The 13,625-nt window shown below is 42.4% G+C and overlaps 1 long non-coding RNA gene across 1 annotated transcript; it reads right to left on the bottom strand.

The window, feature by feature from the left end:
• Positions 1-969: 969 nt before the first annotated feature.
• Positions 970-11,351, bottom strand: LOC146762615 (uncharacterized). The gene is made up of 2 exons (XR_014946506.1): positions 3,381-11,351; positions 970-2,967 (listed from the first exon to the last, which is right to left on the bottom strand). It is a non-coding gene; the product is annotated as an uncharacterized LOC146762615 (long non-coding RNA).
• Positions 11,352-13,625: the final 2,274 nt, after the last annotated feature.

The following is a 13,625-nucleotide window of genomic DNA, read 5'->3' as shown; positions in this document are numbered from 1 at the left end:
CCACGACTGCAGCCAAAGATTAGGACATGTAGGCAAGCAGCTGTGGCCAGAAGGGGATTTCAAGCTGGGAAAGTGTTGGCTGGAATGAAAAGTGGAGGACACACTCCTGTCACCGAAATGTCTCCTTATAACTGTGATGGGTCATATAAAAATGCTCTGTGTTTAGGTTACGTTTGATTGGTTACATAACACTCAGTACTTATCAATGGTGATATTCATTAATGTAACTGCATACAGTGACTATGGATTTAGAGGGCCTGCTCACTCCTACCTCCCTTAAGATCTGTGAATACCACAACTAGTAGAAAAATACCATTAAAATTCACAGAAAGGTTTTTCTCAGTGTGCTACCTTGGAAAAGAAATAATTCAGCTACTCTGCAAACTGGTTAAGGAGTGAGGTATCTTCAGAAAAAATATTGTTGAAATCAAAATCTCAGAACATTTCTGTCAGTTCTAATGAGCAAGCTGTTCTCTCTCTTCTTCTATGGATCCACACGTAAATAAATATATAGCCATGGTTGGAATTAGATGATCTTTGAGGTCCCTTCTAACCCAAATGATTCTGTGGTTTTAATGGTTATGAAGTCTGTTCTCACCTAGAAATAACCCCTCCCCAGCTCGGTCCCCAGCCAGCTGCTGTCACTCACAGAACACCAGAGCAGAAGTTATGTCAAGTTGTGGCCCTTCCTAGCTAACCTTGTGCTGTTGACCCCATGACTGTGGAACTCATCCACTGTGATTCCATGGGACCCCACCAGTTATGCAGGGCTCGAGCAGGTCAGCACATGGCTAAGATGCCTCCAGAGCATTAATTGCAGCATGTACTCCTGGTGACTCACTAGGAGTTCACTAAACAACCAGACAGCAAGCACTGGGCAGCTCTGTTGGTTGTGTGCAAATGAAATTAAAGGTCCAAACAAAGTGTTGGGTTTTTTTTTTTTATTTTATTTATTTATTTATTTATTTATTATTTCTATTTTTCATGATGATTAATACCAAGTCCAGAAAGGGCTCCAAGACGAGGAAGCAAGAAAAACACTGCAGGGCTCTCAGGTCTGTGCAGTTCCTCAGCAGCAGCTGCTAGTGCCTGCTTGTCTCTGGAAATTGCTGTCACCCCTGCAGTACTATCATCTCATTATAAAAAAGACACTGAGGCTGTGGAGTTCAGAGAAGAGCAAAAGAACTCTGAAGGGTTGGGTGCACAAGTCTTATGGGGAGTGTCTGAGGGAACTGGAATTGTCCAGTCTGGGAAAAAGAAGGCTCAGGGGAGACCTTATTGCTCTCTACAACCACCTGAAAGGAGGATGTGGCAAAGTGGGGGTCAGCCTCTTCTCCCAGGTAACAGTGGTAAGATGAGAGAGAATAGCTTCAGTTTGTACCAGAGAAGGTTCAGGTTGGATATTAGGAGATATTTCTACTTGAAAATAGCAGTGAGGCAGTAGCACAAGCTGCCCAGGGAGGCAGTGGAGTCACCATCCTTGGAGGTGTTCAAGAACCATGTGGACATGCACTGAGGGACAAGGTTAGTAGGCACAGAATTATGGGAATCATAGAATTGCAAGGGTTGGAAGGGACTTCAAAAGATCATTGAGTACAACCCTCCTGCTAAAGCAGGTACCCTACAATAGGTCACACAGGTAGGCATCCAAATGGGTCTTGAAAATCTTTATAGAAGGAGACTCCACAGTCTCTCTGGGCAGCCTCTTACTGTGCTTCATTACCCTTACTGTAAAGATGTTCTTCTACGTATTAATACAGAACCTCCTGTGTTCAATTTTTAGGCCATTACTCCTTGTCCTATCACTACACATCACTAAGAACAGACAGGCCTTAGATATTTATAAACATTTATCAGATTCCCTCTCAGTCTTCTTTTCCTCAGGCTGAACAGAACCAGATTACTCAGCCTTTCCTCATACGGGAGATGCGCCAAGCCCTATAACATCTTTGTGGCTCTTTCCTGGACTCCTAGGAGATTCCTGTCTTTTCTGAACTGGGGAGCCCAGAACTGGACACAGTAGTCTAAATACATCCTCCCCAGGGCAGAGTAGAGATGGAGGATAAACTTTCTTGGCCTGCTGGCCAGGCTCTTTTTAATGCACCTTTCTTGGCCACAAAGGCACACTGGTGGCTCATGGCCAATCTGCTGCCCACAGGACCTCCAGGTCCTTCTCTGCAGAGTTCCTCTCCAGCAGGTCATCTCCGAACCTGTACTGATGCGTGTGGTTATTCCTCCCCAGGTGCAAGACTTGCACTTGCTCTTGTTAAGCCTCATCAGGTTCCTCCCTGCCCAGCTCTCCAGTCTGTACAGGTCTTGTTGAATGGTATCACAGCCTACAGGTGTGTCAGCCAATCCTCTCAGCTTCATATCATCAACAAGCTTGCTGAGGGTCGACTGTATCCCTTCATTCAGGTTGCTGATGATTTAGAACAAGATCAGACCCAGCACCAACCCCTGGGGAACACCAGTGGTTACAGGCCTCCAACCAAACTCCGCACTGCTGATGACTGCCCTCTGAGCTCTGTCAGCCAGCCAGTTCTCAATCCACATCACCATCCACTCATTTATCCCACATGTTCTAAGTTTCATAACATGGATGTTGTGGGAGACTGTGTCAAATGCCGTGCTGGGGTCAAGGCACACAACATCCACTGCTGTCCCCAATCCACCCAGTGAATTATGACATGATAGAAGGCAATTAGGTTGGTCAAGCATGATTTCCCCTGGTGAATCCATGTTGACTACTCCTGGTAATTGCTCTTCAAACTGCTTGGAGATGGCATCCAGAACAAGTTTTTCCATCCCCTTTCTAGGAACAGAGGTGAAGCTGACTGGCCTGTAGTTTCCCAGATCCTCCTTGGCCTTTTTGGAGGCTTGGAATGACACTGGCTATCCTCCAGTCTTCTGGCGCCTCTTCTGCTTGCCAGGAATTTTCAAAGGTTATAAAGAGTGGTACCTATTATTCTATCAATTAAACAAAAAAGAAAAACAATAAAGTCCCCTAGGGAGCCTTGGAGGAACAATGGGAAATAAAGCCACATGAGATACTATGATGTATTTACTGAAGCAAGATGGCTGGAAGAACATCAGAGAAGGGTGTGAACAGTGGTTAGTGATTGTCTTTACTGCAAGTGAAAGGGTGTCAAAACAGCAGTACAGTGAGACATGAAGAAAAGAGAACAGAGCTGTGCAGAAAGCTACAGTAAGAGCTGGTTCATGATTTTGGATGAACTAAGCAGCATAAGAGAGCACTACCAGTGCCCACCATAATAATGAACATCTGTTACCAGAGGAGAAAGTAAGGACCTAAGCCAGAAGATGAGTCTCAGAAGAACATCTGTTCTGAAGTGCCACTTGGCATACATAAACTGTCTCACCTTGTTCTATGACATGTGAAGAGTAGTTGGGCCAGGCGTTTGCAAAGCAAAATATGATGTGCTTTTCTTTCATCCTGCTCCCTCTTCATCCCACTACTCATTTTCTGGACACTGATGGAGAAGGTCACACTGGGCAGGCCTCTCAAATCTACCATCCATAAGAAATGCCTCCTAGTCAAAGAGGATTATTTAGGTTTTAGATGATTCAGCTGAATGACAGTTTGACTAGATGATCTTGGTGGTTTTTTCCAACCTTAATGATTCTAGGCTGCCTTCAGTGAGCCCCTTCATGGCCATTTGTATTGACATAGTGCAGGCAAGAATGCTGGCCAAAGTTGCTGATCATAGTGTTTCCCAGAACAGCCAGAGCCAAAGCTCAGATAGACTGCAGGTTTTGGTAAATCTGTAGTCCTTCTCTGAGGTAAAGCTGTCAGGTTTTATGCATTAGCATCCAAAAGAAATAAATTTAGGATAGCACGGTAGCACTTCTAATAATGCATGCTAACTGCTTTACTGGAAAAGTGAGCTGTTGCAAAATTACAAATTGTCTACAGCCTGCATAGTTTTTCACATAGGAAGCAAGATACACTGGCATTATATAGGATGTTCAGCAATTCTAATAATAAATCAAATATGTCCCAGAAGTTAGTTTTTGAGATGTTTGCATTTTGGGAAATAATCCTTTCAAAATATTTCCTTAGGCAACCAGTAGCTTAGGAGGGAGGAATTTATCTTGGTTAATTCTGACTGTTTTAAAAGGAGAAAGACTGTGGGGATCAGATCCTTAGCTGTTGCAAGCTGGCCCCAGTCCACCAACCTATATCAACTTTTGAGTTTGTATACTGAGAATCTGGCCCTATGCTTCACTTAATCCTACAAATTTTCACTGTATTGGCAAATCCAGTTTTATTGAAACAAAAAAAAGTATTAAATGTTTTCAGCTCTGTCTTACTGTCAAGTTGAGAGCACCAATGTATAGGTCTAAGCCCTACTTGTGATCCTGTGTATGATCAGTGTTTCGTCATCTCAATGCAAATAACTGAGACTGATGTAGAAATGATAAATTTTGTGTCTGATATTATGCAAAAAATTGTGAAATTCAAATACCTATTGAATAAATGAATTGCTTTACAACAGCTCACAAGGAGTGATGACTTCTGCTTGGCTCTATCTATATTATCTAGGTATATTATCTTTTGTACATTTTTCAAATCCATTAATAAAGTGAAAACTATATGTCCTTGGCTCCAAAGAATGTGTTGTTTTGACTATGTTTCCTTTCATTGCAAAGGAAAGGAAAAGTGGGATAAAGAGCTGCTAGTAAAACAATTTCCAGGATTGCCTATTTTTCTTGCTTGTAAACGGTTCACTTCAATTTAACGCTAAGTCACTAATGAATGTCTGGCAGAGGGGACTAGTGATTTATGCCTCCTTGTGATGTACTTCTGGCAATTATCCAAACTGCTTTTTCCTTTGTACTTCACTGACTTGTGCAAGGACGCAAACTGGTAAATACTTAGTAGTACTGGGAACTGAGAAATTCTGGTTCTTGCGTATTCAATGTGGACGTGTAAATTTGTCATCCTGAAATCACTCTTCTCTTTAAAAGTCAGCCCTGCTAAGACTGTATTTACAAATGTTAATGATAATAGAGGCAAAGCTCATAACTTTATAGCTTGGTACAAATTTAATTCTAAAAACAGGAATCAAACCACTTTGAAGCAAAGATAACAAACTTCCAAAACACTGAAGCATTTACTTATTACATACAGAATGAATTTCCTGAAAATGGATGTGGCAATGTGGGAAATAGTCTGACTTTAAAAGAAATCCAAAAGCACTTACTAAAGACATTTTTTATTATTTTTTTTTACCCGTTAGCCTACAAGATTCCAATTTATCTTAAAATTCAGATTAGAATTCCCATTTAGCTACAACTCTCTAAAAATTCATTAGTCCTCTTATGTGAGTGTTCCTCCTCCAAAAGAGTTAAATATGATATTCCAGGGATTGCCACAAATAACTCTCCTCTTTGCAAATAGCTGTTGCTGCTATTATTATCAATGCCAGCACAGCTTAGGAAAAAATACCCTCTGTCAGAATGATTCCTATTCCCAGTCCAGTGGGAATGAAACCCAAACTGTCCTGTGATGATGCTGTCATCAGGGACCACATTCTTGAAAAGACAAAAATGGTGCACTTTTCTGGAGTTACGCGAAACAAAGACATAGACATCTTATGCATAGTCCAGTATACGTGTGTAAGTGCAGTTGAGGGGACAGCTGGCTGCTTAGGCCAGAAAAGAATTCTGGAATTATGCTGAAAATGACAGTACAATAAGGGCAACAGCAAAGTTACAGGACACTCTTGCATGATGATTTCCTTGGCAATGAGGAATGGGCACAGAAGAGAATGTCTTTGTGAAGTGGGTTACGTGCCCTTAGATGCTTGGACTCTTCATAGTGTTGTTTTTATTTTCAGTTTTTATGCTGTGGCACATATAGAATGATTTTTACATACAACATAAGAATTTTTATTTGTCTGAATTATAATGCACCATATGTGAATGCATCTGTTCTTCAGTGTGTTACATTTATTATTTGTGCTATGGTGGGGCCTCAAGTTTCCACCTCAGATCAGGGTTCCAGCTTGCTAGGCAATGCGCAAATACATAATGGGAAACATTCTCTGCCTTGAGAAAAACATGCTCTAAATTGTCAAAAACAGCTCAGGGTGGGAAAGGAAAACTGAGTCAGAATAACGTTCCATGGTAGCTCAGCCTCATCCAAACTGAAGCCACCATGGTCCCACACCTCCAATCCAGTCTTCTGATTGCCCAGAGGCGGCTAGGACCAGATCATGGCTTGAGAGATGCATCACAACAAAGAAAAGAGAAAGGTAGATGAAAAACCAACAACCTTTTTGGGTAAGGTTAGTTTAGCAGAGGTTACTCTCAGTGCTGCAATACAAGTGCCAATGCTGGCATGAGGAAAGGGCCATGGCAGGACACTGGGAGCACAATAGCCCTGCCGTAGGCTGGCAAAAACTGCAGTAGAAGCATGTGTGGAGAAGCTGCATCTGTTCCACATCTACAAGCTTAGTGCTGAGCAAGACAAAGCATCACAGCTCCACACAAGCACATCTCTCTCCATACTACCCCTCACTCTGCTGTGCTGCAGACCTCACCTGCTCCCGCTGCCCGGTGACAGCAAAATGCACTGGGAAGGACTCTGCCACCAGAATCAGGCCCTTGAATTAATAGGGCTGGAAAGACCACTAAGTTCACCTTGTTCAACTGTCAGCCCATCATCACCACACCCACTAACCACATTCCTCAGTACCACATCTACATGGTTCTTGAAAACCTCCAGGAACAATGACTCCTCCACCTCCCTGGGCAACCTGTTCCATTGTCTCACCTTGCCCAAAACAAGTAGGATATTTGGGCAGCAAAGGCACAGAATAAATGTGTTGACATGCAGTAGCAGTTTGCTCAGGAACACAGTTTGTTCCACTCTTCATCACCTGTATGCACACACACATACACACACGCCCACATGATGGCTGGAGAGTGGCATGGGATGGTCAGCATTTCTGGATCTTCAGAACAGGAGCTAAAGGCTCCTGTTATCAGAGGTTGTGCTCAGTTCACTTGGCCATGGTCAGTAGGTACCACTTATGAAGCCTTTGATGTTACATGCTGCGTTAGTAACAAAACTGTGCATTGCATATATTAATGGCATAAAAAAGGGCCAGAATGGTTTCTATCCTCAGATCTTTCTGTTCTTTCTACTCCTTTCATTTTCAGTTCACACTGTTGTTTTTAAAAGTCCACTGGGGCTTACTCCATCTTAGCATTTGGTTTCTTTCTTTGTCCTCCTACTGCAATCTGTTACCTCTTGTTATCTAACATTATCCCCATCATTGCTGCTTTATGTGGTCTTGCACAGTTGCTGCTGCCTCTAGGAAAAGGCTGCCTTCCTCTGAGGGCATATCTTTTTTAGGTTTGTTGGTTTTTTTAATTCTTATTTTAAAACACGTTTTTCCAGCATTTCTGATGCAAAATTGGTCTGTCCTTCTCTGCTATGGGCCATGAAGCATGCTTGCTTTAATTTACCCTACATGCTGTGCCTTTGCATTCTTTTTGTCTGTAATTTATGCCACATACTGTGCACTCCCTTGTTTTATACAACATAAAGTTGCCAGATGGGTGAGTGCAACGCATGCTTTAAAATGAAGGCTTGAAGGCAACTGCTTAGTACGAAGCCATAGAACAAGCCAACACCAAAAAGGAAAGAGCATTTGAAAATATATCTAAATGGGTCAGTAGTTATTATGTGGGGCTAACACTCTCAGAAACACCTCCTAATTAGCAAAACATGCTATTAATTTTTCCTTAAGATTTACTTTTTCCTGCTTGCTTTTCATGTTATACGGTGGTAAATGTTGGAGCCAACAACGGAGCATTAAGAGGAAAGAGGGATATTTGGGCCTAAACAAGGAGCAGTCATTTTGCGGAATGAATTGGTGCCTAATGATGGGAGATTTTTTTGGTTATGTCTGGTGGGTCAGTTCAGGAATGCGCTATGCTGAGCTGTAGGAGATATCTAGCATATAGAGGATTTCTTGTTATTGATCTCCTCCTTTCCTTTCCTAGCAAAGGTCATTTTACATGTTGCCAGGGTTTATTTTACGCTGTGTGGGCTGAATAACTGAGGAGCCCTAGCTCTCAGTTAGCACTATTTGGTGCACTGCATGCTTCCTTGGGCACATGTCACAGCAGCTGCACAGCCCTCATCTTCCATCACCCCCATCTCACAAACAGGATGGCTACATCCAGCTTTGATGCAACTGCTGATCTGCACCATTTGCTCTGGTGTTGCTGCCCTAAATCATACTATGCAAGATGTGTCTACATTACTGTAGTACATGTAGTCTGCCTTAGGGCTACAGAAAGCAGATGTGGTCACAGAATCCTTCTGCACTAACCAGTCCTTCATTCACTTTGGGGCTTCTGCAGTACTTCCTAGAGGAAGAAGGCAGTAAGCATGGTGGTTGGCTCGGCCACTGCTCCAGCAAAAGGAAAGGCTGGGAATAACCATGCATTTCAGGTTGGCAGTTAGAAACCAGGCTGGGACTGCTAAACAGATGGTGTCACACTAAGCATCAGCACCTTCACTCTGGTATGAGAGTTTTTGAGGAAAAATGAGAAGATGATAGGGAGAAAAAGCATGTGACAAAATCGTACTGCCTTGTGGAAGGGCCAGTGGGAGGAAGAAAGATGAAGAAAGAAATAATCTACATGCAAAATGAAAGGATATCATATCTGTGCTAAATGTTGACAAATACGTAGCTCTGAGAGAAGAAGTCAAGATGCAGGACTAAGTATTTTGCCTTCTCTTTTTGCCCTCTTTTACTTATCCTCTTTAATACCAAAAATGTAGTTGGTAAATGGTCCTACTGCATCACCCTTAGTTAGACTGGTTTTGGAATGCTCCCTGTTCTCCCATCCACTGTAGTCTTAATTGCTTTAACTCTGAAACCAGCTGATGAAATTTCCTCATCAGAAAGATGAGGAATGAAAAACAATCCTGTTACTCATTGTTAGAGAGTGAGTCTGCAACAATGGGGTAGGGTTGGTGCTATAAAGGCCTTTTGTGCTCTCCTACACTGACTGATATACACAAAGTATCTTCTATGGAAACAGAAGTCATTGGTGATATCTCAAGACCATCTTCATCATCATTAACCTGCAGATGCTTTAATTGTAAGTCATAGACCAGAGTTAGCTAATGCAGGCATTTCGCATTTCAAGTTTCCTTCTCAATTTTTTTCATTTCTTCAGTACCATGAATGGAGATGGATTATGCTTTTGATGGAGATTATGTCAGAAAAACATAAAAGGTTTGTATCTGATAAGATGAATTTCTTCTTGACGTTAAATTGGTGGAGTAATGGGACAGAGAAATATATTTCACACTTAGTTTAATATGCCTTTAAGCAATCAGGTTAAAGGACTGAGAGTAAGTAAGGAAGAATAAGATCCAAAATAGCTGCTGATATATTTCCTTTGTTTTCTATAGGGCTGGACTTTTTAATAATCAATCCATTTATCTCATGCATTCTCATATATTTGAGTACATTGGACACAGTCCAGGCATTGATTGACTGTCCTTTGCAGCTCCTACTGTGTTTCTTTTTCTTCTGAAGAAAAAAGAAACTCAAGAAAGAGAAACTTAATGTGACAGTGCCTGAAAAAAATTTTTCTTTCCAGGCCTGAAAATAACTACTACGTTCTTGTTTGTCATGGGTATATTTCCTGTTTCTGTATGACAGCCATTAGAAGAGACATGTCAGTACAATCAGTGTAGAGTAGCTTCTTTTCTAAGAACATCTATGCAAGCACATAGAGATACAGATAACTTCTATTCAGGGCTTGATCTCCATCACCATATAACTTTCAGTTGCACTTCAACCCTGTAATTCAGGAGGCTGATTTATTAGTGAACCTCTGACCCCAGTCCCATAGAACAGTGTTCCAAGAGTGAGAAATCAGAGCACAATTTGCCAAATCCCAAAATTACAATCTCATTTTCAGGGCTTCTCTCTCTCTCTCTTTTTTTTTTACCACCTACCACTGGCAAAAATTCTGCACTGGCTCAGGTACAGCTGAGCTGGTGATTCCCAGAGGGCAACACAGTGAAAGGGCCCAAACTCTCTCACTGGGGTGGGGAGGACAGAGCCTTCTTTTGGGAGTTCTCAGTTCCCTTCCTGAGGCCAACTGACATCTCATGTGATGCTCTGCTTCTTTGTTGTAGTGGTTTGAGGACAACGCATCTCTGCCAACTTTTCATTCTTTTGGTTTGAGTGTTTGGATTGTCATCAGAAAAGACTGAGGCTGATACGCTGAATTTCATACCACTAGGATTTAGTTTTCAAGAGAGCAATCTATCAAACGTTGACAGAAGGAAGGACATACTGACTTACTCAAGATGAAAAAAACTTCTGTTTACATGACTAAGATTTAGTCACATACCTGTGACAGGGCTCTGTATTGGCTCTGAAACTGATGTGAAGAGCACATCCCCTCTTTTTGGCAGGGGTGGAAGTTCAGCGCATTTTTCAGGGATGAAACTCAGAAGAACAGAGAAGGTCAGTTTAACCTTGTGGTTGTGGTTATGAATGAGCAAGGAAGTTTAAATTACACTGGAGGACAGCTCCTTTAGTCACAGGAGCCTGTAGTGCACTCTAGGGCTTTTATAAATAAATATAAGCACTTTGTGTTTTTACAGCAATAAGCAAACTGTTAAGGCACAATGACTAGGTTGTTCTTATTTAGCTTTGCTGATGATGAAGTTCCTTATTGGTTGCTCAAGATTACAGCTACAAAGCGGGCTATAAACTGAACAGCCGTGCATTTTTCACAAGTGCAATACAGTAGTTTTTCAGAACTCTTTCTTGCTTCCTCGTTATTTTAAATGATAAGCATCAAGTGGAAGTGCTAATTAAATTTGTGTTTAATCAGTCCAAGAGTTCATTCCAAATCTGATGGATTGTTTCGCATGCTAGGCTGAATATAACAAAAGCATTAGTTTTCTTCCTAAGCACCTCAGCCATTACACATATGGTTGTGTGAACACTCTCAACAGCTTTCCCTTAGAACTCTTCTGTTCCAGACTTGCACTCTCTGATGGTTGAGATCTGCATGGTTCGTTCCACCTTGTGATCAGCTGCCCCTTGGATTGATTACTCATGCTCTTCTCAAAACACCTGTCTTGTGCCACAGGCAACACAGCACTTCTGTCTCACAAAATGTCTCTTCAGAGAAATCTCCCAACGTGGTTCAGGGCCCATCCCTGCCACCCGTTTTGCTGGCAGATGCTGGCTGGGCTTATGCGCTTGCTCAGCAGCTCTGGGTGCAGCCAATCCTCCCCAGGTCCTTCACTCAACTTTGCCCAAATTGTCACAGCAGCGGCACTATCCCTATTAACTGAACTACAGAACGTCTCCAACTGTTTTACCTGGCATCTGCCTTCGCTAAGTAATATTGAAGTTTGCATTAATAACGTAATCAGAAGTAAATAAAAGCCTGAAGTCAGTATGCTCCAACTGCTGTGACATCAATCGTAAGAAAGATCTGAATCAGACCTTTAGTGTTTATTAGCCAGGTGATTAAATATGAATTGAATTTCTGAGAGTGAGAACAGATGTCCAAGATGCATTTACCAAAACCTAGGTAGAAACTGCACTTGCACTTCAAATGGCATCTCATAATAGGTGGCATTTACAAAACCATGTAACTGTACAGTGCCCGAGTGATGGGGCAGCTCTTTAATAAATCTTGTGCAAAAAGGCCTTTTGTGAAGAGAAGCCGTACTTCACCATATTCTTCTTATTACCTAAGTCTAGAGTCAACTGAGAGGGAAACCTCTCCTTGCCAGCTGTGTCAGCCTTGCAGCACTAACAGGAAGGCTATTTTAATGCTGAACTGAGAACTGAATTACTCAAACAGTAGTTTCCAAACTGCAAAATGATGATCTTGTTCCTTTTGCAGTGTGCTCCTAACAGCATCCCTTGCGCTGACCAATTTCAAAAGACTGCGCCTTTGCCTTACACACACACAGAGCATTTTGCTTTCTGAAATTGGTCTCCCCAGCTGATTTGAGCAGCCACTTTTCCCATACATCTATTTCAGTAACTCTTCAGCAGCTGACAGCCTGACTAGGCTTCAAACCAGCCTCCAGAACAGCTGGGTGGAAAAAAAGGCTGTATTTTCAAGCTCCAGGTGGACATGTTTGTCATGGAAGTTACAGTTCATGTTCATACTGCTGCACTCTAGATACCTGCAATAATTTGTGTGCACTTCAATTTTCACTCTTGTGTGCTGAAGCCTTCAGGAATTCTGTCACTGACTACATAAAAAGTGCTGTACCTTTAACTGTCAGATATCCCTCCTGTTGTAGAGAATGAAAGCATCCAGCCAATGAAGAAGATCCTTTTACTAAAGGAAATAAACGCAAATATATTGCAATAGTACATAAAAAAATCAGTAGGGAGAGGGAGGGGATTCTCCCCCTCTGCTCTGCCCTCATGAGGCTCCAGCTGGAGCGCTGCAAGTCCCTTCCAACCTAAACCATTCTGATTCAGTGAATTTAGACTAGGCTTTGAGAGGCAAATGTTAAGAGTGCTTTTGCAATCTGAGCTTCAGCGACCAGAGCTGAAAGGCTACTGAGGTATCTTTTGTGAGGGCAGGGTGCCTGGATCCCCACTGAAAGTCTCAGATAGGAAGGGCAGCCAGCCAGTCCTTCCTGCTGCCAGAGCTGTAGGCCTTTTCTTTCCATAGAGAGGATATATTCTCCCGTATCAGGAGGTAGCTGATTGTGTCCTTAAAGAGTAACAGAGGAATTTCCCCGTGTTTCACAGCATGTTACAGAGAAGGCTAACTGCACGTGAATGTTGGTATCGATAGGTCAGTGAGCCCGGACACTCCTGGTATCATGGAAACCATCTGCTGAGGGGTCCACAGGAGCTTTCCAAAACTCTCGTCAGCTTCCTGCTGCCCTGCCTTGTGACAGCAGGCCTTAGGGAAAACCTCTGCAGCTTCTAAGTGAAACTTGACTTGCACATTACTTGTTCAAACAAGCTATGAGTACATATGACTCATCATTTCCCTACTTTGTTTTGCCTGTTAAGCAGCCATCAGCATTTACATCACAATTGATCATAAAAGAGCAAAAACCGTGTAACAGCTCCAGCCTCACCCCATGTGAGTTACTACAAGAAATCAGCAGTCCTCCCTCAACTCTCCACCTTAACTGATATCATTTTGCTTCTTAGAACTTACTCCCACAACTTTTTTGGGGGAAAATGAATATGATCTGTTGCGATCTGCAGACTAGTACAAACAAACCAACAAGTTTATGGCCTAAACAACCTGGTTACAAATCTCAGTGTACAGGAACAGAGGCGCTTTCTTGCTCCTTCAGGCTGACCCAACCTGGGATGGTCAGAGCCCTGTCCAGACTGACACCCTGAGCATCTCCAGGGATGGAGCTTCTACCACCTCTATGGGAAACCTGTTCCAGTGGCTCACCACCCTTATCGCAAAAAAACAACAAAACACCTTTGTTATATCCAATCTGAATCTCCCCTCTTTTACTTGAAACTATTTCCCCTTGTCCTATTCACAACAGACCATCTAAACAGCCCAACCCCTTTCTTCTTAACAGCCTTCCTTCAGATACT

The sequence above is a fragment of the Coturnix japonica genome, chromosome 1 (genome assembly GCF_054131305.1).
Source record: "Coturnix japonica strain WE chromosome 1, WE-NBRP24, whole genome shotgun sequence".
NCBI lineage: Eukaryota > Metazoa > Chordata > Aves > Galliformes > Phasianidae > Coturnix > Coturnix japonica.
The sequence above is the reverse complement of the archived record's forward strand: the minus strand, read 5'-3'. Positions and strand labels throughout refer to the sequence as shown.